General features: G+C 44.9%; 1 protein-coding gene across 2 annotated transcripts in view; it reads left to right on the top strand.

Moving 5' to 3' along the window:
- The window catches only part of LOC117609183 (uncharacterized), a 171,342-nt gene that overhangs the window by 32,302 nt on the left and 116,750 nt on the right, over positions 1-22,290 (top strand). The window contains exon 2 of one of the 2 annotated variants that reach the window (XM_034335182.2): positions 7,213-7,287. The gene's annotated coding sequence lies outside the window, so the exon portion shown is untranslated. Of the gene's footprint in view, positions 1-7,207; positions 7,288-22,290 lie in introns of both variants that reach the window. The other variant, XM_034335183.2, reaches the window with a different exon arrangement.

The following is a 22,290-nucleotide window of genomic DNA, read 5'->3' as shown; positions in this document are numbered from 1 at the left end:
TGTTTACCTAGTAGACCGAAGTCGAAGGGAGATGAAGGATTAGAGACGGGTAGCAAGGTGTCGGTCGGTTAACCCGAGAAGTCGGTGTGAAACTCGAGGTCGACGAACAGAGAAAGACGAGTTAACTCGAGTCAGAAGGTGCGAGAAACTCACTAATACTAAATTACGCGATGTTATGATAAGCTACAGAGGGTGTGTACTGTATTCGAATGTACTCGTTGAAGCTTGACGCTTCCATGTAATTAACGATTTTGATAGCGAAACTCGGCCGATTTGCAAGATCGCTTTTCAACACGTTCTTTTTCGTTTCGAATCGAAAACGAAAACCTTTACATTTTCCCTGAGGTACACTCTACCAGCGTAAATTATGATTTACACCGGTCTACTGCAAAGTCGAAGACACATCTCGCGTGGACAACGTTTGTCCGGAAGATTGCTTTCAGCTCGTCCTCTTGTCTTTGCGCCAATATACTGGTAGAACGTCTCGAAAGCGTATTTTACAATTACTACGGCACAACCTGGTAACTCCATTCAACTATTTGGTAGAGAGGAAGAGGATCCTGACCCGGTGCGACGCTCAAGATTTAACTACAGCCGGCGCTCGGCGCTCGGCGGCATGGCACTCGGATGCATTCAAGTGCGCGACACTGAATCGCATTCAGATATAATTACCGTCGCTTCAGAGAACATCGCGCGTCATTAGTTACAGATGCCGGGGCACGAGTAATAAATTACCATGATAAACAGTCGACTGATTCGTCATATTTATTCAACGCGTTGTAGCAGCACCGTCACCGTTCATTTACATCGACCAATATTAATCTTCCTCAGCTGTTTTATTCGTTTCTGGGTTAATACTTTAATTGAAAAAGGACCTTGAGCTTACACGATAATCAATTTTACCACTCGTCCCCCAAGAGTACGCCGAATTTTTCACTTGTAGCTTTGCTACAAGGCCTGAAATAATTCATCTATTCTTCCTAATTTATCTGGAAATCGATGTATCCGTGCGAGAAGCACCATAATTCCAAGATAAATAGCCAGCAAATTCAAGGAAAACATTCGGGTGCAGATTTTCCCCCCCTCCCCGTTACCTACCCTTTGTTAAACTCAGTTTATCTAGGAAACGGCTACGAAAAGAGTTAACTTTCCCATCGAAAATCTGTTGTTCCACTGTTTTCTCAGCACTTAGGAAGCGCTTTAGAAACGAAGCTTACCGATACACCGTAGACCAAAGCCGTCGTTCAGGGTAGCGAAAGTGCGACGAGGAGAAGACGGCTAATTCGGGGGTGACCCTGGTTAGATTTTAGCCGAGAAATCGCTGCGGGACTATGGTCGACGGCTTACGAGGGTGTTTCCCCGAGCAGGTGCGGATTTCGGTTTGCGAACCACGACAAAGGTGTGCGCGCTTATACACAAACCAGCCACGCAACCAACCCATTCTACGGTTCACCTTCAATCCCATCGGATAAAACTCCCCTACGTAGTCTGCACCTGTGTAGACTGCCATACGTGGAAGGTAGTCAAGTTTCGAACTTCATTTTTATTTATTCACGTTTTATTTTTTAATGTGATATTCATTTCTCTTTCTCTACTGTCGCATATTTTTGAAAATTAACCCAACCAGAAACTTTTGTACCTTACCACGTACATACATGTCCAGCAGAAGCCTCTTCCCCGAGACCGTCCTTACTCTTCACCCTACTCGACCTCCTTCCGACTTTCTATCATCCCCATCCGCCTCACAGACACCCCAGAATCCACCAACAAACGCCTCGGGGTCTCAGCTTCCTGAATATTTTATTTACTCCGTCCGATGTTGCGTCTCCTCGCGACGGTGACGTTCTTTTTGCATCAACCCCTTTTCCCCCTTTTCTACCTTTCTTTCGCGGTTCTGCCTCATCATCAATGCTCCTTGCTCCTCTTCCCTTTTTCTTCTACCTTCTTTCGTGTTCGTTCTCTCTGTATCCATTCAACGAGAATGCTAACCGCCTTTTCTTCCCGATTTTTCTTCCAGGCTTGTTTTTACTGTCGACTCATTATCGATGCGTTCCACCGCCCTTTCTCGGCCTGCCATCCCTTCGAATCCCGTTGCTTTATCCCGACGGTTTAGCGGATCACGGGGTGGCTTTGTTTTACGGTCCGAGGGGAAATTTATTATTCCGTCCTCTTCTTGGACGCGCAACTTTTTCGCCTCTTCCTTATCTACATCGTGCTTTCGTCTCTCGGGTTATCGGTCCCTCGGTTCTTATCGATTCCTCCTCTTACGACGTCCTCTCGCAGTACGTTCAACCTTGTCTCACCTTTCCGGATGCTTCCGCTCTTTTTCACCCTTAATCGTTCGAATTTATCTTGGTTAAAACGTCTCTGAAGGAAGATTCACAGTTCGTGTTGCCAGGTACACGCGACTGTCAAAGTCGCACGTTATTCGAATAAATTTTAAAGCAGCCTGTAATACTTTACTCGTAATAAAATAATCAAAGATATCGAACTAATGCGGGAAAACAATGGGCAATTGGTAAGGAAGGAGGGCGTGAAATTCCCAACACGGCTGTTACCAATATCCCAATCAAACATAGAATTCAATTTTCAGTAGAAAAATACGAAGCGCCGTCCAATCGATAGGCTGAATGTTATCCACCGTAGACCAATCTATCACCAATTCTCAGACCACTATTTCGAATTACACAGATCCAGCGGCAGGAATAATTCAAGCGTTCTCGCTCCTATTCCTGTCTGTTAACTATTTATGCCGATGCCGAAAGTAAAATAATCAAATATGCAGCTATCAAAGAGAGAGAGAGAGAGAGACAGGGTGCGAGTAAAATAAATTCCCCGAGATCGTATATCACTTTTCATTGAACACGCGTGTAAGTTGGTTACGTTGTCCGGGATGGAAGGGTGCTGCTACCCTAGCGGCGACCAAGCGGATACCAAGCCGAAACGAGATTACGAGGGACACGCGGGTGAAACGGAACGGACGTTCCTTCCCTTCCCCTTCCTTCGCTTTCCTCCCGGACTTCTTCGTTAATTTTGCATCGACGTTTCCCGTATGCATCGTGGTCTGCTCGGTTGAACGTCCCGTGTCCGACTACGTGCCAGAAATGCGACACGGTGTGCGTTGTACCGGACCTAATCCGCGACAAGGATAGCCGACGATTTCGTACAGGAATTAATCGATCGGCAGGGGTAAATTCGTGCGCGGGTATTAAAGGATTTCCCCATGGTTCCTGATAATTCGATTGTACTCCTCGTATATATACAAGGCTAACACACCGACCACACGAGCACACCTGCGCAACTCCTCCCCTCTCTCTCTTCATCTATCTTGCTGCACTTTCCACGTACAGAGAACAAAATGAATCAAAATCCACGGGTAAATTCCGAAATTCTCCGGTTACATCCGCGGGAAAAAATGAATTCTCTGCTGGGCTTTGTTCGATGCTTAAAAAAACGTGGCGATCGGTGATGTAAATTCCTGTAATACGTTGAGCGTTCGATTTTGTTTCGTATAAACGAAAGAATATAATTAATCTATAGGTATATAAACATCGAGCTACATCGTGTTTGGGACTAAAGAAACAAATCGTCACCCTTCTGGCTCGACTGTCTCGCCCTTAATCGAGCACCCTAGCAAATAAACGAGGAAATGGATTCTGTTGCCTGTGGTAAGCTACAGATTTCACGCGCGGATCGATAATGAACGTTCACAAGAGAAGCTCAATTTGTAAGGCAGGACATGATCCGTTGATGGGTGTCGAAAATCGGCGACCGCGTAAAAACGTGGACGAAGATCCGCTTTAGGCTTCGGGAAGCAGCAAAGACGATAATTGCTTTTTTCACCGAACAGAATGAAAATATTGTCGCTGTCGAGGGCAGAGTGGAGTTGACGGCATGAATTTAGCATTAAAAAAATAGATGGTAATCGCCTTAACTTTAAGGGATCCTGTGACGCGACAACGTTCATACCTTTCAAGGGAAATTCGTTAAGATTTTTCAATCGACCAGTCGTTTTTGTTTACCTAGCCAAATATATGATAATGCCCCCAGGGCAAAGTGACCATTGAATATTTAATGGCAGGAGCGTGCAAATTTGAACGATTTTGCGAACGCGTTGCTAATTGGCATCAAATAAACGAGGGGTGCACCACTATATAGGCTGTATTAACCCTTTCGCCAGTTATAGTTAAACTTTGACATCAGTCATTACATCACGTAATGAGCGAAAGAAAAGTTTCGAATTAAAAGTTACAAACTGCCCTAAATTCTCATTGACGTTCAATGTGTTAACAGTCTATTCACGGGACGTTCTTTTTTAGATTTCCAACGAAAATGTAGCCCATTAGACATCCTGTTTGAAGTCGAAACGTGTCAAGATGTTCGTTTAGAAAATTATTTTTAGAAAGGAGAAAATGCAGAGGAGCGGTTCAAAGCTACGTATAAACATTATTCTGGTCGGAGTCCCGGGTTCACGTGAAACTAAAATAATTTTCATGGATGGTACGCTATAATCCATCGTTTAATTAGATCGTTAATTATACAGTACCAATCAACCACTTAATCTGTTTTTGGATATTCCCGAGTTCGTTGGACGGGTCGATCGGTCCCGCTAATAGATGATTAATAATTAAATAATTTAATTAACTGTCCGACAGCTAGAACCACGTACGGGTCTGTTTCGAAACAGCAGTTTGGTAAAATAATTGATCCATTTAACGTGCTGAACGAACCGCAATTGAGATTTTGCAAGATCATACAGAGAAGAAATTTGGAGAATAGGCGGATGGCGAAAAATTATGAAATTTTAACACGAATTCTCTTAATCTCGCCATGTACTTTCCGTGAGTCAGCTTCGCGATTAACCCTGCTCCGTCGTGCGAGAATTAAAGAACCAGCCAGTTGTCCTTGAAAATCATCCCATTCTTCCAGCTGCGTGAAATGAACATTCTTGTTGGCTTGCTGAACCGAGTGAAAAAAGGGCAAAAAAAAAAAAAAAAAACGTGGTTCCCGCGGGGCCAAAATAATTCGTTGACCTTGTCGGCACGATAATCCTTGGTGTCGCGAGGGTTGGAAAAAGAGAACGAAGCGGATAGGGGTCGCAACAACAGACTATAGAAGATCCGTGTATAGCGTGTAAAGTGTATAAAAGCAGGATTATAATAAGCCGGGCCACGTTACGAAATTGTTTCGTTCTCTATTAATAATGGCGAAAAGCTGGTCGTCGAAACACATGGCACCCCTTTTGCCACGCGACGATTGTTATTACTGTCAGCAGGGGTGCGTTTCACCCTTTCGTGTGCCGTAGCGACTATGCGCCGCTTCGTTTTCTAATCATAATATAATAGTTGACCGGTTTTCATCTTCTTAATGCCTCTTGCGCCGCTTTGACGGGGAACCAGAGGCCTCTCAAAGGAAATAAACCGTCTTTGATAGCCCTCGAGTTAGTCGTAATTCAATTTAACGGATGTTGAGATGTTACGCCTACGTCTTTTATCGAACGGTTTAATAAATTTTCTGATTGCCTTTTAACGTTGACGTACGATCTCTGAAATTTAATTATGCCACGTACCTTTACTTCTATAGAATATCAGTGAAGAATGCTCTTCTTACCGCAAACTCTGTCTTAACAAGAATATACATAGTATGTTCCTCTGTGCAGGAAGCAAGTCGTTAAGAAGAGCCTAAAAGGTAGCAAAGGTTGAAACGATACGGTTGCGTCAGATAGTGCGTGTGGTCGTGTATCGTCTACTTAACAAACTTAATAAATCTGACACATACAAGAGCGCAATGCCGAATGGGCCAGTGAACGCTCTTTTATGCGATTGTGGCTTTGTGCGGGGTGTCGTTTTGTCGCGCGGCTCGCATTCAACGTGGTAACAAGCCGTTAAGCAGCAGTCGACTAAACTAGTCCTATTGAGATACTTGAAAAGTAATCTAGCAGGGATTGACCCTGTTGCTCGGTCGCTATTCGTAAGCTGGTTTTCAATGAGCGTACTCTCTCGCGATACACGCTCCTCAGCCGCTCTTGTCGCAACTTTTTTTCGTGGGAACACCGAGGGATCCATTTTTATTTTCATTCGCTTTATAACCGGTAACATTGATACAAACATCTCTGACGATGAATAAATTTAGATGATTTTCTATAGTTGGGGAGTGATCAGAGGGGTCGAAGATTTTTGTACATTTTAATTACGTTTTCGTATGAACCAATCAGTTAACGATGTATCAAAAAACTAACAAGGAGAAATCATCTAAATTTTGTTGTACTAAAAAAAGGAAAAAAATATTGGGCAAATAACGACCGTTGTAAAAAGGTCTATATGAAAAATTTTAATGGCAGAATTTTAACGATACCTCTTTCAATAAAATCATCAAATTTCAATCTCGCGTTTCAACCCAATTGACGAAGTTGAAAATTAAATACGAACCAGAACTATTGCATTTCGTTGATTGAAGAATAGAAGTGGAAAATAATATTTTGTTATTTAATGGCATAGCTCGTCGGTGATAGTTGAATAACGATCCCTGTTAGTATAATTGAATAACGCATGAAACTGTACGAAAGAAACTAACGTATCGTGTTTCAAATGAATTTTTGCAACACGTTAAGGCTGTCAGGACAAATGGCTCGTAACAGAAGTTTGAAAGGAAAATAGTAAAAGATTGGCGCGAAGCGTGGCCGATGAGAAAGGACAAAGGATCGACGACAGGGAAATCCTTGAAAGGAAGTTCACCGAGGCGAGAAGGGTGTACAAATCCTAGCGAGGAAGATCCATTCTTCGCGAAAGCATCGTCTTGGCGTTTCTCCGCTGAGCGAGCACTGGATTCACCAGCAGAGATACGTTTAACGCGTCCCCTAATGGCTCGTTACTATCAATGCCACCGCAATCCGTATCGGAGACCAACTTGCCTGCCGCGTTTCCCTCATTGTACCATCGGTAATGCGTCCTCCCTTCGCTTCCCCTTTCCTCCTCGAACGAGGTCTCAACCTCTGCACCCTGATAAGGATGACGCTTGCAACCGGAGACAGAATCGAAAGCCTAATAGCGTGTACGAACAATGGACGCGCCTCGTCATCAACGTGACTGTTGCGCTAAGTAAATTGCTGCTTGCCAACGATCCAACATTACTTCCTTCTCTAACTATTATTATTTATCATCGTAATTACTGTTTTTTCACACGAACGTTTCGATGGTTTCTGTTGCAGTGTAGTTGCGGCTTCCGGCACGAGAGGCAGACGAGAGAACGCGGATCAGCCGCAGTGCAAATCGTTGCATCGTGGGGCAGGTATTTACATTTATTTATGTATTGTGTTTCGAGCAGCCGGTGAATCAGTTTTGCGAATTTTCGCATTCGAGCTGTTTGCACCGATAGGTATTTGTTTTGATCGTTGAAAAGGAGAAGCATCGAGCTTCAGTGATTTTGCTTTTGTCTACCCGATTACTGATCATTTATTTTCAATCAATTATTCATGCTTTTTCAGTTGCTTTTTTTCTACTAACTATACTAAACGTTTTAAATCGATTTTCCAAAGTGAGCCTGGAAAGATCCGGTAACCCGGTGTGTAAAATCTTAGTAAAACCCTTTGGCAAAGGGGGAAAGGGAGCGAGCGTTTTGCATTATTCTTGGTAACTAGATTTTTCATGGGGGTGCATTATTAGAAGCAACGTGGACCGATGGAACAAGCGATCGGAATATCAACGAGCAGGGAACGATGCAAATCGCGAGCACTGCAAGCCAGAAATTCGATTATCACGAGCGATCGGTCAAACGGCGCATGGAAATTTTAATTATCGAAACTACTCGCCACTTGCACCCCACGGATAAAATTGCTGAGAATTTTTGCCCGCCGGTACGAATCACTTGGCCACCGTGCCGGGATACGATAATTATCGCGATAACGAGATTATCGATTTCGCGTGTCGCTACGTTGCAAAGATATCGATGATTAACACTCGCGTCGTGGCAGACCGGTGAAAAAGATGAGAATAATTTTAAACACTCGATACAATTTTTGTTTTCTCCGAAGAATTTCATCGCGTTTAATTAGCTGTATGAAGGTAGCCCAAGGAAAAGTATACAATTATTAACTTCCTTTCCTTTTTCCATCTACCCATGACTCATTTTGAATGAAAGGGAAGATAAACGATCGGATTCAAGAGATTTAAAAGGGACAAAGAAATTTCATTTCGAAAAAAGAAAAGGTACAACTGAATTGTAAAATTGTTAAAAGAATAGAAAGGGTGAATAAAGGATCGTCCGGTATTGTTTTCTAAAACCCATGTACAGATGAAAGTGCAGGAAATGTTTGGCGGTGGGTTGCAGCTCGAAAATCAGGATGATGCAGTAGCCTGAACAAAAGCTACTTTGCTAGCCTGCAGCGACTACCCAATTCCCAGTTAAACTATTTAAAAACAGTAGCAGTTGGTACTCTGTCCCGAGGATATACTTGAAAGCGCGGCGAGACAAAGGGTGTATCGTTGATCCAATAGAGTCCTTCTGCCGGCCAGTGTTCACGAGTATTGCAAGGTATCTTGCAAAATCAACGAGATTATCCTTTAACGGGACTCGACCATCTGCGCGCTATCCTGACCCAGTCATCCATTCGTTCTCGTTCTTATCGGGATGTCGCATCGAGTATTTTGGATCCGGAATATTTTCCAATTTCAACTCCTCTATCCATCAAGGTATCAATCCGCGAACATTCTCTGCATACCTCTAAAGACTGAAATGGCGGTCGCCTATAAATCAGAGAGATTGAAAGCATGTATCGCACCAGGTGTTTGGTTGAAACTCGAAGGACCATTCGATGACGCTCGACAGCTATGCGTCTTCTAGGTGGACCAACAACCGAAAGCTGAAATCGACTCGGTCGTTTGCGAACGAGGATTTCTAACACGAGAAGATCGCGAGGCAGCGTTAGATTGGAGGCAAGATGGTGGATAAAGCGAAGGGAGAGAGATAGTTGGAGGGAAACAGAGGCAACGATCTCTCGCCTCGGTAAGCGTTTCTGTCAACTGTATGTTGACGGTGTATCCGCATTGCTCACGCGCTGCAGGCACCCCTTCATACCTAGAGTCGCAGCCGCACAGCGCGACTGTGTGTTCGCGGTACATGCCATTTGTCACCATTCAAGACACTGACGCCGAATACCGGGCGAGTTTCGCCCTCAACACGTTAGGATTCTCTGTCAACCGTTTGCCCAACATCAGCCTACTGATAGTTGCGCATTTTTAATCACTTTATTACCGATACTCGGAAGTCTAGCAAAGTAAATGATACAGCTCACAGCGGAAGGGTTAATCAGAGAAGTTTGGTCACGTGCCAGGTGCTTTTATCATCGTTCTTCTAGGAATACAAATTGAAACGGTGATCCAGGATTGTTATTCATAGGATATATACGAGTTTATGGTTACCACGAGGTCGTATATATTCGAAACGGTTACAAGAGACATTAAAAGGGCGGATCGATTGAACGCGGCCAATTAAAACTTAATGGCGGCGAATTAAGCTCCATAAAAGCCGAAGGGTGAGATTTTTTATCGGGACCAGTCTTCTTCCTCGTTTTTCCTCCTCTCCTCGAATAAATGTTCGCCAGCACACGGTCCTCCACTGTGTTTTCCCTCTTTTCTGGTCTTCTCCTTTTATTTTTTATTTTTCCTAGCGGAAACGCCGCTGGATTTAGATACTCCGGTGGAATTTTTCCGATCGTTTGCAGGTGGAACCGCCGTAAGATCGCGAATGGTACAACGACCTAGGGGGTGTTAGACGACTGGTCCATTTAAAAAGTTAAACGCAAGCAATTGGAATCCGATGGAACTCAATTAAACCCGATTAAATCTAATCGAATCTAAAGAATAGGATTTTTCACCCCCTTCTTCTATAATCCCTGTCTTCATTATAGACCAAGGTCTTCTCTCCGCTTATGCAAATAATGATTAACCTTTATTCTTCATTCGTTTCACGTATCCTTTGGATTTCTTCTATCCCTTTGCTAATCAACTGTTAGCCAATTGTTCGACTTTTTCCCCTTGAACGAATTAAAATTCCAATTTTTTACCGTTTCTTCATTTCATCCCGTCCCGTCCCGTCCCGTGCCGTCCAATAATCCTAACTTTCGTTGCTCTTTCGCCGCACGCGTGTGTACACACGTCCTCAGTGTGATATCACGCACGTAGTCGATGGTGTATACTCAGTATGGCGCACAGACACACATGCACAGAGAGAAGCAAAGAGACGACTTTGGGCAAGAGAGGAGATACGGCGCATACGTAGAGAGGGTACATAGCACGGTACAGCCCCGAAGCATAGTCTCAACTCGACTCGAGCGGCTGAATCGATCCGCGAGCCTTCCCCTGCACGCTCTCTGCGGCCCCAGAACCAACCTCGACCACCTACCCCTCTACACACCCCTTGCAACCTTCTTTCTCTACCTCTGCCTGTGACTCTACCTCTTTTCATCCAACCCTTCCACCTCCTCGACTCGCCTTCCTTCCTTCCTTCCTTCTTCCTCCTTCACCTTCTACTTTTCTCCCTCTGAACGCCACCCCAATCGACCAACCTGGTCACGCGAACCTTTCAAAAATGCCTGCTTGGCCCTCTCGCGCGAAATTTCATCGATATTTCGCTTCCGTTCGCTTCGAATAATCCAGCTCCAGTTTCGTTTTTCCACCACCCCAAGATTTTTCAACGTTTTTCAACTGTCGCTTTTGACCAGGTTGTTTTTACCCCTCTCTCTTTCTCTCTCTGGAACCTTTGATTCGTTTGATATACTGTTTCGTGGAGTATCTGGATTGACCGGGAATTAAGTGAACTTTAGGTAGCGAGCTTCTCGCCTGAGTGGTGTTTGTAAAATAAACGGCAGAAGGCTTGGAGCGTTTTCCTGACTGAAACGAGATTTTCCATCGGGTTGATTCAAACGATTTTCGTTTTAACGATCGCGTGTATAATTTCGCGAGCGATCGTCACGTTTTTATAGACTTTCGAGCTGGAAAGTTACGAGATAACGCGAACCACTCGCCGTCATACGTCATTGGATCAGCCGATACTGAATCGTCGGGAAATTGGAAAATTGATTTCGTTTTTCTCCAAGAATATCGAGTTTTTCTAGTTTGGCCTGATATCCAAGACTTGTGTACATTGGTAAGGCACACACGCGTTTGAAGAACGAACGAGGCACGGGTGTAAGGGGATTTTTATTAATCGTTACAGATTTACGGAAACGTCTCTCTCACCCCAGTATTTTCGAAAGGAAATATTTCTCAAAATGACGGCAATTTTTTTCACGTCGAATGGCTTTGCGGATGGATCTCCACCGTCAAGGGTGGATATGTGAGAATCAAATTTTCTTGAGTGCTTTACCGATAATAAATCGGTTTCGTATTTTCCTCGTAGCTTTAATTGTTAAATCAATTTGGTCCTTTGTAAGGTGAAAGAGAGTAATATTTGATACGTCTCTCGTATCCAGAAACATACATCACGTAGAAGGTACGCACCGAATCTCCGGTCTCGAAATATGACCGATTCAATTACGCACGTGTCTGGGAGGTAGTCACCTCCCACCGATGTTATCCCTCTCTGCGTCGGTGATTTGTGTCCTCGTTCATCTTTGCGGGTGTCTGAGGCCGCGTGTACACTCGCCACTCCAGCAGGGTTCCGTTGAGTACATATATACATTCACGTTCATAGGCACGTATTTGCGGAATACACGTAGAGGGGTTGCATACCCGTACAGATACGGGGTGGCTAATGGAGAAATTCAGCCCGCAACGGAAACTGTTATACCTTCTATCTGTATCTCTCTCTCTATCTCTCTAATTCCAACTCTGTGATCCTCTTTATCTGCCTCTGTGCCTGTCCCTTGTCTGTGCGAATCTTTGCTCCCCGATCCTGCAACAGTGGTCCTGATCTTCTCTATTTAGAGTTTATTCGATGCGGATCGAGGAGTCCCGAGTGGAAAGGGTGGCGAGCGAGGAGTAGAAAGGGGTGGTGGTACGGTGCAACCGAGCCAGGGTCAATTTGAAACTTTCTCGGGCCGCTCGAGGGGAAATCTTGGAAAGGAAGCCGTATCGGGAGGAACGAGGATCCTTCCCCCGGGTCTCGTTCCACGCTCGCTACGGATGCAAACCGTCTTACGTGTCGCTTAGCCTCGTTAATGCGACCGGCGACGTCCAGTTAAAAGTTTATTAACCCGTTGCGTGTACCGGAGGTCAATCGTTCCTGCTCGACCCCCGATTGTTCACCTTTTGCGATACGTTTATTACGAACATTGTACAAAGGTTGTTAACACGTCTACGGTGAAGCGGGATTTTCATTTTTATTCTCGATTAGAAAATCCTCAAATATTTACGCCCTGTAATAACAGTAAATCACCGCGTTTTATGCATCGTTAATAGGAAACTAACTAACCAACGTGGAAGAGGTGATTCTTTTTTCTCCTTCCCTTCGCGCGACTCTCGATCGCAGTTAAAAGAGGATTAAGCCTGTAAAATGAATGAAGAAAATTTTAATCGGTTACCCGCACCCTTCCCATCTCGATTTCATTTTATGCAGATCCAGTCTCGAGAGGAAGTCACGGAAGCGGCAAGCAGTCTAAGGTTAATTTGAAACTTTTCCGACTTGCTCGAGGCTCTGGTGTCCGAAAGAGAATACCCTATAAACTATATAGATCCTTACACCGGTTACCACGACCAAATTCTGATATATTTGCAAAAAGTTTTTCATTTCTATCTTCATTTATTTCATTCGTAGCCAAAATTCATCGAGATCGACCATTAGCAGAAGTAAAGAAAATACTGATAAAAGTGAAGCCCATTATACTACGATAAGAGGGTAGAAACTTGTAGCAACGAATTGAAATGGTTATCGAATCAAGTTTGCCCGGGCAAGTTGGAGAATCCGTGGAATACAGGATCAAAGAGGGGTTCCCTGGGTCCCTTTGAAAATACTTGGCCGAGGACAGGAGTCTGAAGCTTAATATTCGAAATGGCAGTCGCGTACAGCTGGAATATCCAAAGTTCGCGTTAACTTGGCGGCGATAAGGAGCGTCGCGAGGAGAAACTCGTTCCGTAGGGGTGTAACAACGTTTTCGAACGGTCTTGCTCGCTTCGATTTCCGAAACATCGGAAGGGGGATGAGGGAGTACTTGAGTAATCTGCGTATCGATGGTGGCTCGATGTCTACATCCAGCTGCGAATCTCTGTATACCGCGACGTATCGATTCGACATCTCTCCGGGTCGACTGTGTATCTGTCCCGCTGACATTTACCTACCTAACGTCGTAATAACTGCTGCTTTCGGCTCGTATACCAGATAAGGGAAACGAGAGAAGGAAAATTTCAGTTTTTTCTCAGATTCGACAGTTCGCAGTTTGCTACTTGAAAGACAGTTTTGTCTCGCTAATGGGAACGGATCGATGGCACACGGTTAAGACGATCCAACGTAGCTGCGTTTCCGACGCGCTTAATATCCGGGAATTAGCCGTGGAGTTTTCCGCGCCATTTATTAGTTCTCGAAAGGTTGGCATGTAATATTGATGGGGTGAAAAAGCGGGTAACCGGTTATGGGAAGTCAGATATATCCAGTTATAGACTATTACCTCCGGAAATGGAGAATCGATATGCGCGTTCCAGTCGGATTGCAAGATTAGGATATCGAGGATGCGCGTACTCTTTTTCCATCCTTTTCTAGCTTCTATTCATTTTTTCTCCTAATCCATGATCTCTATGGAATCGGTAGAAATTTAAGTAATCGTCAGTTTGTAACTGGTGCCGAAACATTGTCCCAATTACACTGGCGAGTTCGTCGTCAACGTTATTCGCTGGCGAAACTTGTGCTAGAAAATCTTCATCGTGGCGTAGATAACACGTAGATTAGTCTAAGCGAATGGAACAGGTCGGATAAGTCGGCAAATATTAACCTAGAACGAACATCGCTTCGAAGGAAGGTAATTCGAAGGGTAACTCTAACACGTTGTTCAAATCTTTGTCCTCTCTCGCGTAGCTTATAAGATTTCTCCTCGATTTTTTTCTTCGTTGTACTGTTCACAAGTACAATGCAATGGTGAACGCGCGTTAAAGTATTGCAATGAGTAAAATGTACGCGGTGAAAAGCAATTAGTTTGAAGTAGGAATTGCTTGGAAGGGTGTTAGCGAAGGAAGCGTAGTCGCGCTATTACCGTAATTTCACTTACATGCTTTACGTCCAAAGAAGGATTCCAATCAGCGGAGAGCTTCTGGCTCCGTGGATTCGTCGGTTGATTACATTGAAATCGAGCAAGTAGCAACGAGCAATGGCTGGGGCAAGGCTAGGGGCACGGGCACGAGTCGTCTAACTTCCGGTAACTTCGATCCGTTCCACGTTGGCATAGAAGCACGGCCTATGGCCCGTGGCACCGTGTACACTTTGATTCTCACGCTCGTTGTTGCGTAAGCGCCAATTAGGGAGTCACGGTTAAAGTCCTTACGGACGATAAACGCCCGGACGAGTTAACTCGCAATAATAACGGTCGCTTAGCGGCGATAATGGCCGCTGATTCAGCGCTATTTTGACTCGCGCCACCGCCATAATCGCGTGGCTTGCGATTTTCCAATCTGTATAAACACCGACGGTCAGCAAATTAACCCTCGACATCGGCCCACAACCGGGGGTGGCTTCGCCTCCTCATCCCGGTGCCATCCCGCTTGTCTTCTTCGCCCTGTCTGCCGCTGCGTCGGACCAACCCTCCTTTCCCGTTGACGAGTCGGTAAATGCTGAGTATTTAGGATTCGCGAGTTTCGTCGTGTAAACTGAGGCGAAGCTACCAGCCGTGCAAATATTTGATTTCTAAGTCTCGATGAAACACACGCCCATCATCTACCCTTCTGCTTCTCTCCTATACCATCGGTTATGGTCCTACGGTTTTGGCTGTGTAGGTTTCCACTCAAGCTTCCTACGGTTCGGGATCATTAAAACGATTATTAGGGAAGTCAGGAGCGAGGATAAGTAAGAGGTTATTGCCTGAGTATACTGTATCAGGCAACGAGCAAAGGAAAGTTTATAAGAATTTAAACTCGGAAAAATTCTCCCTTGAATAAATCAGAATGAAATTAATATTTAAAACCATTTGGACAAGCCACGAACGTTGTTTTACAACTCGCGGGAAATTCATTTAAAGGGTCGTTCAACGTACGATGGTTTTTCGATTGGTCGAGAGGATATTTCGGAGAGTTATATGAAATAGCATGGAGGAGGAGGAGACTAGGAGGAGGGTTTTTCCAGTGGCAGTCGGGAGCAGATGCGATTTTTCGCTGGTCCCTTTGTCGATCACCGTCTAGATATTTTTTTCACTGAACGCCGACAGAAAGTTTCGTTCCCGTGGAAAGCAGTTTTCGACGTTTCGTTCACTATTTCGACGGCCATTGTCGGAGCAGACTGCGCCCGCCGTGTTGGAAGGCAGCCAACGACGACGAACGAGCGGAAGGGAATTTCCCTGTAATTTATTTAACAACGAAGCCCGACGTGGAAAAATTCATTGGTTAAAATCGTCTGGACGTTGCGTCGGTCGAACGAACCAGCTAACGACGTAGACCCGCAACGTGGAAGGAATTTCTTCGCTTACACCGGAAATATTAGATTGTTGAATATCAAGTGGTCACATTTATGTTGTCAAATCATGCCCGAATATTTGTATCTCGAGACCGAGGATTTAATATTCAAGGAGGTAATGGCTACTTCGAGGAAGTAACTAATTTCCTTTATTCCCGAAGAGAGCGAGTTGAAAAGCTTTTGGAAATAGAAGTTTGGAGGAAGCTGGGTAGGAGGACGCTTTGGCCGGTGCTTAAAATTTCACGGGAACGCTGGAAGCACGCGTATGTCTTGGTTGAAAGTCGAAAGATATTTCGAGCGTATTTCGCTTCTACCGGGGCGTATCCATTTCACATGATTATCGTGGCCATTCAGAAGATCGGGCAGATTGCAACCCTCTTTCAGTGAGCAGCGAACGCGTCTGGTCCCGTCTAAAGGCATTCGACGAAGAAAACGAAGACTGAGAGGCGGAGGAGGAGGCAAAGTGGGCTGCCCTCCGGTCGATACTCGCCTATCCGCGCCGCGTTAAACCGAATTTAACAAACCCCAGCCTTCAGCCGTCTATGCCTGCCACCGACACGTACGCCGTTCTCTCTTTTATCCTCGAGTTTGCAAAATGCGTTTCACCCTCGTTAACTGTTTCTCAACGCATGCTTCATTTTCACTTGTCCTTCGTTTACGTGTACAACAAAGTACCGATTTTCGGTTAACGAACGAAACCAGTGAAGCTTCAACGCGCGTTACCCATAACTAATGGAACACTTACAACTTTCAAGCTTCGCGTTTAAATTAACGCTATTCGTTAAAATAATCGTTTACGAATATTAACGTACAGGGCGTTTCAATATTAATGGGGTAGCCGGAAGGGAAGACGACGGTGACTCATGAACGGGAGTGTACTTTAGCACCAGTTACAAACGAGAGATAATTATTTCGGGGAAATGAAAATTACTCGGTTTTGTATTCACCGTGAAATGATATATATTTCGGATGTACGTTTATTATGATTACAGAATAAATGTTTCGAGGCCGCGTTACATTCGCGAAAATCTCATTAAGCGATAAACAAGAAAATGAATTTAACGTATGGATTAACCGCACGCGTCGACGCGTGTGTAATTGACTTTTAAACAAACGTTACGCGATATATCACTTTGTTCTCCTGTTTTGTAAACGGATTTCGAGCTCATATATACACAATTCCTATCTCCACCGGTAACTCTGTTATTCTTATGAAAATTATTTACAAATCCTTTTGATTTACGTATCGGATATATTCGGTATTTTATCGAAATGATAAAAAGCTCGAATATCGGAGGTTGCTGTATTTCCAAATGACGGTGGTTGAAACGAAATAAAAGGAGAAAAACAGGAACGAAGCTCTAAAGGGGCAGCGCTGTTCATCACCGGTCAAAGGACATCGCGATCGCGGCTCGAAAAGGGAGGAAAGTATCAAGAAGGGGCGGCTCCGAGGCCGACGTCGGCCCTGCTCATGCGTCAAAGTAAATTAAACAAACACCGTCTCTGTGGCCATGATGCCGCCACCGCGAGTAATACATTTTATGGACGATTTTCCGAAACGCACACCCCTCGATTTCTGCCTCCTCGTTCATCCTGACGCAGGCCGCGTGTGTGGATGCGTTAATCCCAACCCCCTACGGCTAACCCTCGCGGTTGAATGCGCCCAGCTAAAAGCCACCACTACTACCAGCAATGCCGCCTCCATTCATCCATCGGCCTTGCTTTCCATCCACTCTCACCCTCCTCGTTTTTCCTTCAGCCCGTTACCCGTTCCCTCTTGCCCTAGCTACCCCCTTTCTACGACCTCTCCAGAGCACAATAGATTCCTGTAACTACCCCTATCTATGCCACCAATCGAATGCCTGTTTGTGTATTCGAGAGTGTACGGTTATTTGCCGGACACTGGCTAGTAAGCAACCACCCAGTCACGTACATACACAACTAACTGTTGTTCTGGTGTTTCTACCATGAAGGATCCAACACCACCCATATTGATCACCGATGCTTCGTTTTAACTAACAACTCTACGTTTTTCTGGGTCAGGGTAAAATTTTTATTTTACTTCTTTTAATTCATTCATTATTGCTCGTTTCACGCTCGTTAAAAGAAAAGAAAGGGGAGAAAAAAAAGCGTACGAAGTCGTTCGCCAGTTTTCAATCGATCCGTTCGATTCGATCGCATTGCTGTTCGGTCATTACCAACATAATTGTCGATCAACGACTGCACTCGGGGTAGAAGCGTTGTTTCAGCACTGGCCGCGTTCGAATGCGAAGCATCGTTTATTTGATCGCGAGTTGGCCGGGTGCTCGACGCTGCTCTCGACACTGATCTGTCGGTTAATACGTCAGAACGATCTATGTAAATGGAAAGCGTCCGGTACGCGAACGAGCTGCTATTACACAGGCATCGAACCACCGGTAAATCGGTCTGTAAAAAAGAAGAAGAAGAAAAAAAAAATATTAGCCGTCGCACGAACTGACTCATTCTATCGAATCTATTCAGTTTCGGCGAGAAATCGCAGTGATTTGTTCGAATTCTCTTTTTTATATGTAAAAAGCGACGGGCTGTAATAATTTTTCCCTTGTTTTTCTTTTTTTATCGAGCATCTACCAGCTGCTGAACGTGCCGTTGTTAAGGTACGCATGACCGAACGTAGGAAGGGCGTCTCGCGCTTTTTCGCCAATTAGTCGTTCGTCTATAATTCCCGTTAATCCGCGAGTCGGCCGGAAATCTGCACATTTAAATCACAATGCGATCAGCCAATTAGTCGCGCTCGTTTGTAGCCGTCGCTCGATTATCAATTACCGTGAGACCGTTCTAACGACCAACAGGGGAGAAGAGAGGCGGCTTAAGCTCTCTAATTCAATTTTCCGCGGAACCTCGGGGATCGACCGTTGGACGCGGCCGCGTGAAAATCCGCCGGGAAGAATATCGCTCCGCTTATTATCCGCTCGGCCGCAGAGCGGACCGTTTAAACGCGAATATCGTGTTTGATCTGCGATCAACGCGCTCTTCGACACTCTTTTTTTTTTTTTTTTTTTTTTTTTTTTTATCGTCGTTCGATTGCCTCTTGATTAGTCGACTCTATCCGACAATGGTAATGGACGTTCGATATGCTCTCTTGAAAATTTTGCAGCATATCAAACACTGCTGTTAAATTTTTGAATCGCTTCAACGTTGAAGTCAAAAAGAAAAAATTGAAGTTTTCCATCGCTCAGGTGTATCAGAATAAAAATGAACCGTTCCGTTGTACTAAATTACCGTTTGCCGGATCTATCGTAGCCATGAAACGTTGCTGTTTCTTTGAATTCCTCGCGTTCCACGATATTTTCTGGCGCAAACACGAACAGACAGTTTCCAATTGTTTCTATCGTTCGCAATATTTCTCTCTCTTTCTCTCCAGCTCGGGAAGGAATTTTTTGCATCGAGATATCGGTCGAGCTGAATTTTCCGACAATCGTGAAATTATCGAATCGTTCCGCGTCGCCGATCGACAACCACTCTCGCTTCTCACCCTCTTTTTCACTGGCACACGTCGCACCCCTAAGTATTTACCCTTCTTCGAACGAGATGCACTCGCGATTCTTTCGAACCCTCTGCACGCACTCGCGCTCGTATTTGCACGCCTTCTCTCCTCTTCTCCCTTTCTACTTTTACACCGACTCGTCCGTCGCCTACGTGCCTTATTAAAACGTTCTTCAACCGGCTGCGCGTTACAACCAAAGTACCCTCGTCGTACCCTTTGCACCGACTTTATTCGCCCTGCAAGATTACTTTTCAGCCTCTGATTCGAGACCACCTGCACTCTGCTCTCTTCCCTCGTGTTGAAATTTTTTGCCGATGATGCGGTTCGATTTTAACGCGTTTGATAACCACAGATGAGATTCACGAACCGAACCTAGACAAAATATCCATAAATCAAATTCGATCAATCTCTTTCCATTCAAACATTTCGCTCATCGAAGCATCTGTTGGTTGTACTTTGAAAACTTGGTAGCATCAACGCGCATCGATCAAACGCGAAAATGGCCATCGTGAATTCTCCGCTTCGATCCGTCTGACGTTTTTTCCCTCGTGATTGATATTAATTCGGCAAGCAAGCTGTCGCGCGCATGTTTTTCCACGCCGCGCGTGTCGGCAGAGCGGCTTGATTAGCCGAGATGTTTTTTCCATTCCGGCAATATAATCGCTTTTCGCGAAATTAGACCGACGGTACGGCTGAAATATTAATTTGAAGTCCGGCGACGAGCAGGTTTATCGCGTGTTTCGACGACGCCAATTTTCCCTGGTAATTACCCAGCTTGGGAAAAACGCGACGAACGCTGTGCTAATTAACGGCGGGCCAATGAGCGCGAAAACATCAGGAATTTTGTTTCTTCTCGCCAGAATCTCGCCTCTGGCAATACAAGCCTGGAATAAATCACGGGACACCACTTTCGCGATTCTCCTACCGTTCCGTCTTTTCCCGACATTCTTTGAAAAATAAATAAATACCTCTGAATTTATGTACAATTGCAACGGAACACGTTGCTGCGCGTAACATTATTTCATTTTCCATCGTAATTTCACATGTTTTTTCATCGAGAACCATAAATTTAGATTCGTTTAATTTATTACCATGCTGTTGGGAATCTGTTCTCGTTTTGACTACACCGATAGGGCTTCTGTTGGTACAGTCCCTTTGGGAGGTCATCGTTTTGTTTATGGGTTGTGATAACTCTCGGGCATCAGGACGATCTCTCGGGGTAATATGGATGCATTGTAACCCAAATAAACCAAGATGGAGATATGAAACAATCTTGATATCGTACAATTGGTATATATGTAACTGGCAGGTTTAGAAATTTGATAGAAATCCAGTTTGACGCGTGCAAGCTGTTTTTAACCGGTAAAAGCGTCGCTAAATCGGCGTCGAACGAAACCGAGGCTCGTAAAACAACGTTAACTCGATTTGAGCGTCACTGCGAGACTGCCGTAACTTGTCAGGGGATTCCAGAGAGCTGCGAAGACCGAGGGGACTGAGAGAGATGAAGGGGCGAATAGGTAAGTGAATCTACTACATCGGTTCGACGGGGGTTCCGATTGCTTTCGGCTATTCTCTCCTTCTTCGATACACGAAGGAACCCACCCTCTTCTGCATCGCTCCCTGCTTGCTTATCCTCACCCTCGCCGTTTGCAACACCAACCACGCGTTTTTGGCCGATCATCGGAAACAAAATGGAAACCGTTCGTCTGTCGAAATTGATGAACTTGGCGTAAGAGGATTCGATGGAGACCTTACGATAAATTAAGTCTAATTTATATTAGTAGAATAATTAGTGAAACACGCCAGCGCCAGTATATTTTACTTCTACGCGAAGGAACGTTTTCACAACCGGCGAGTCGTCGCGGAAAATATTTTTCGACCTGCGGTTTTTTCTCTGCTCAACGCTGCAAACTAGTATATACAACAAACTTGATGTCTCTTTTCCTCTCTGGTGTTTCTAGCTTTGACTTTCTCCCCGTGTTTCTGTCTCATTTTAACCCTTTCACCCTCTATCGCTCTCTCTCGCTGGCAAACCGTTAGGTCCTCCGACGCCTTTTTCACCCTCCTCCTCGCCTACTCTTCATCCAGCATCTCCTCGTTCCATCCCTCTGCATATCATCCTTTTTGACGCGTGTCTGCGTCAGTGGTGCGCAAGTTTTCTCGGAAAATTCTCTTGATCCCATAACCGGCGGCTCTCTCGGCGTTCCCTCGATTTTTCCGCTATTCTTTCTTGATTTTTCAATATTTCAAACATCGTCGGAATACGAAAACAGCCGAGCACCGCGTTGTCTGAGGGTCGGTAAGCGACGCGACGTCTTTATCGTGTTCCCGTCTTTCGCGGTCTCGTCTGTACGGGCTGGTGTTCGACGACGCGCGATAAAAGGATTTCCTATCTCACCCTCCACCGATCGACTTCCCTTTTCCGGCTTTGCAGTAATTGGAAATTCAATTTTTAAGTATAATTTCGTTTCTCGATGCGGAAGATTCACTGTCGAATAAATTTGATGTTTATCGAGCAATCAATGGTCATAATTCATCTAAAATGAATTCGTCGAGAGTCGAGGAAAAAAGGGAAAATAAATAAAATATTTCTCAGCGTAACAGAAACGACTTGGGTGTAAAGGACGAAAGGGTGGCTAAGGGTGCGCGTACATCGCATCGAGTATTTGTAGCCGCGAGAGGGAAGATGAAAGGGACATAAGGGATAGCGAAAAAGTAGAGGAAAGAAAGCAGGGTTAAGGAAGATAAAGAGCGAAAGGAGCAGAGTGACGCGTACGCGAAGAGATTCGACTGTGAAATGTGTGTGTGTATGAGCAAAAGGAGAAGAGAGAGAAGCGAGTGGTATTCGACCCTCTATAGGGAAATATCCATAATGCGCATTTGCAATTTCAATGCCTCGTCGAGCCCCGGCAAGTTGCCGAAGCAGGGCCACCCCCTAAACCTTCGTACCGATCCTCCCTTTCGTCTCTTGCCTTCTCATTCTCAGCCTCTTCTTCCTCTTCTTCTTCTTCTTCTTCTTCTCAATCTCTGTCTCTCTTTGGCCCTTTTACCTCTCCATCGCCATCCCATAGAGCGATATAACGCCTCGAGCAACCCCTTACACGCAACAACCCAATCCACCTATTCCGACGTATCTGTAGATACGGTTGGCTTTCCTCGCGAGCTATTCCCTCGATTCG

The sequence above is a fragment of the Osmia lignaria genome, chromosome 14 (genome assembly GCF_051020975.1).
Source record: "Osmia lignaria lignaria isolate PbOS001 chromosome 14, iyOsmLign1, whole genome shotgun sequence".
NCBI classification, from domain to species: domain Eukaryota; kingdom Metazoa; phylum Arthropoda; class Insecta; order Hymenoptera; family Megachilidae; genus Osmia; species Osmia lignaria.
The sequence above is the reverse complement of the archived record's forward strand: the minus strand, read 5'-3'. Positions and strand labels throughout refer to the sequence as shown.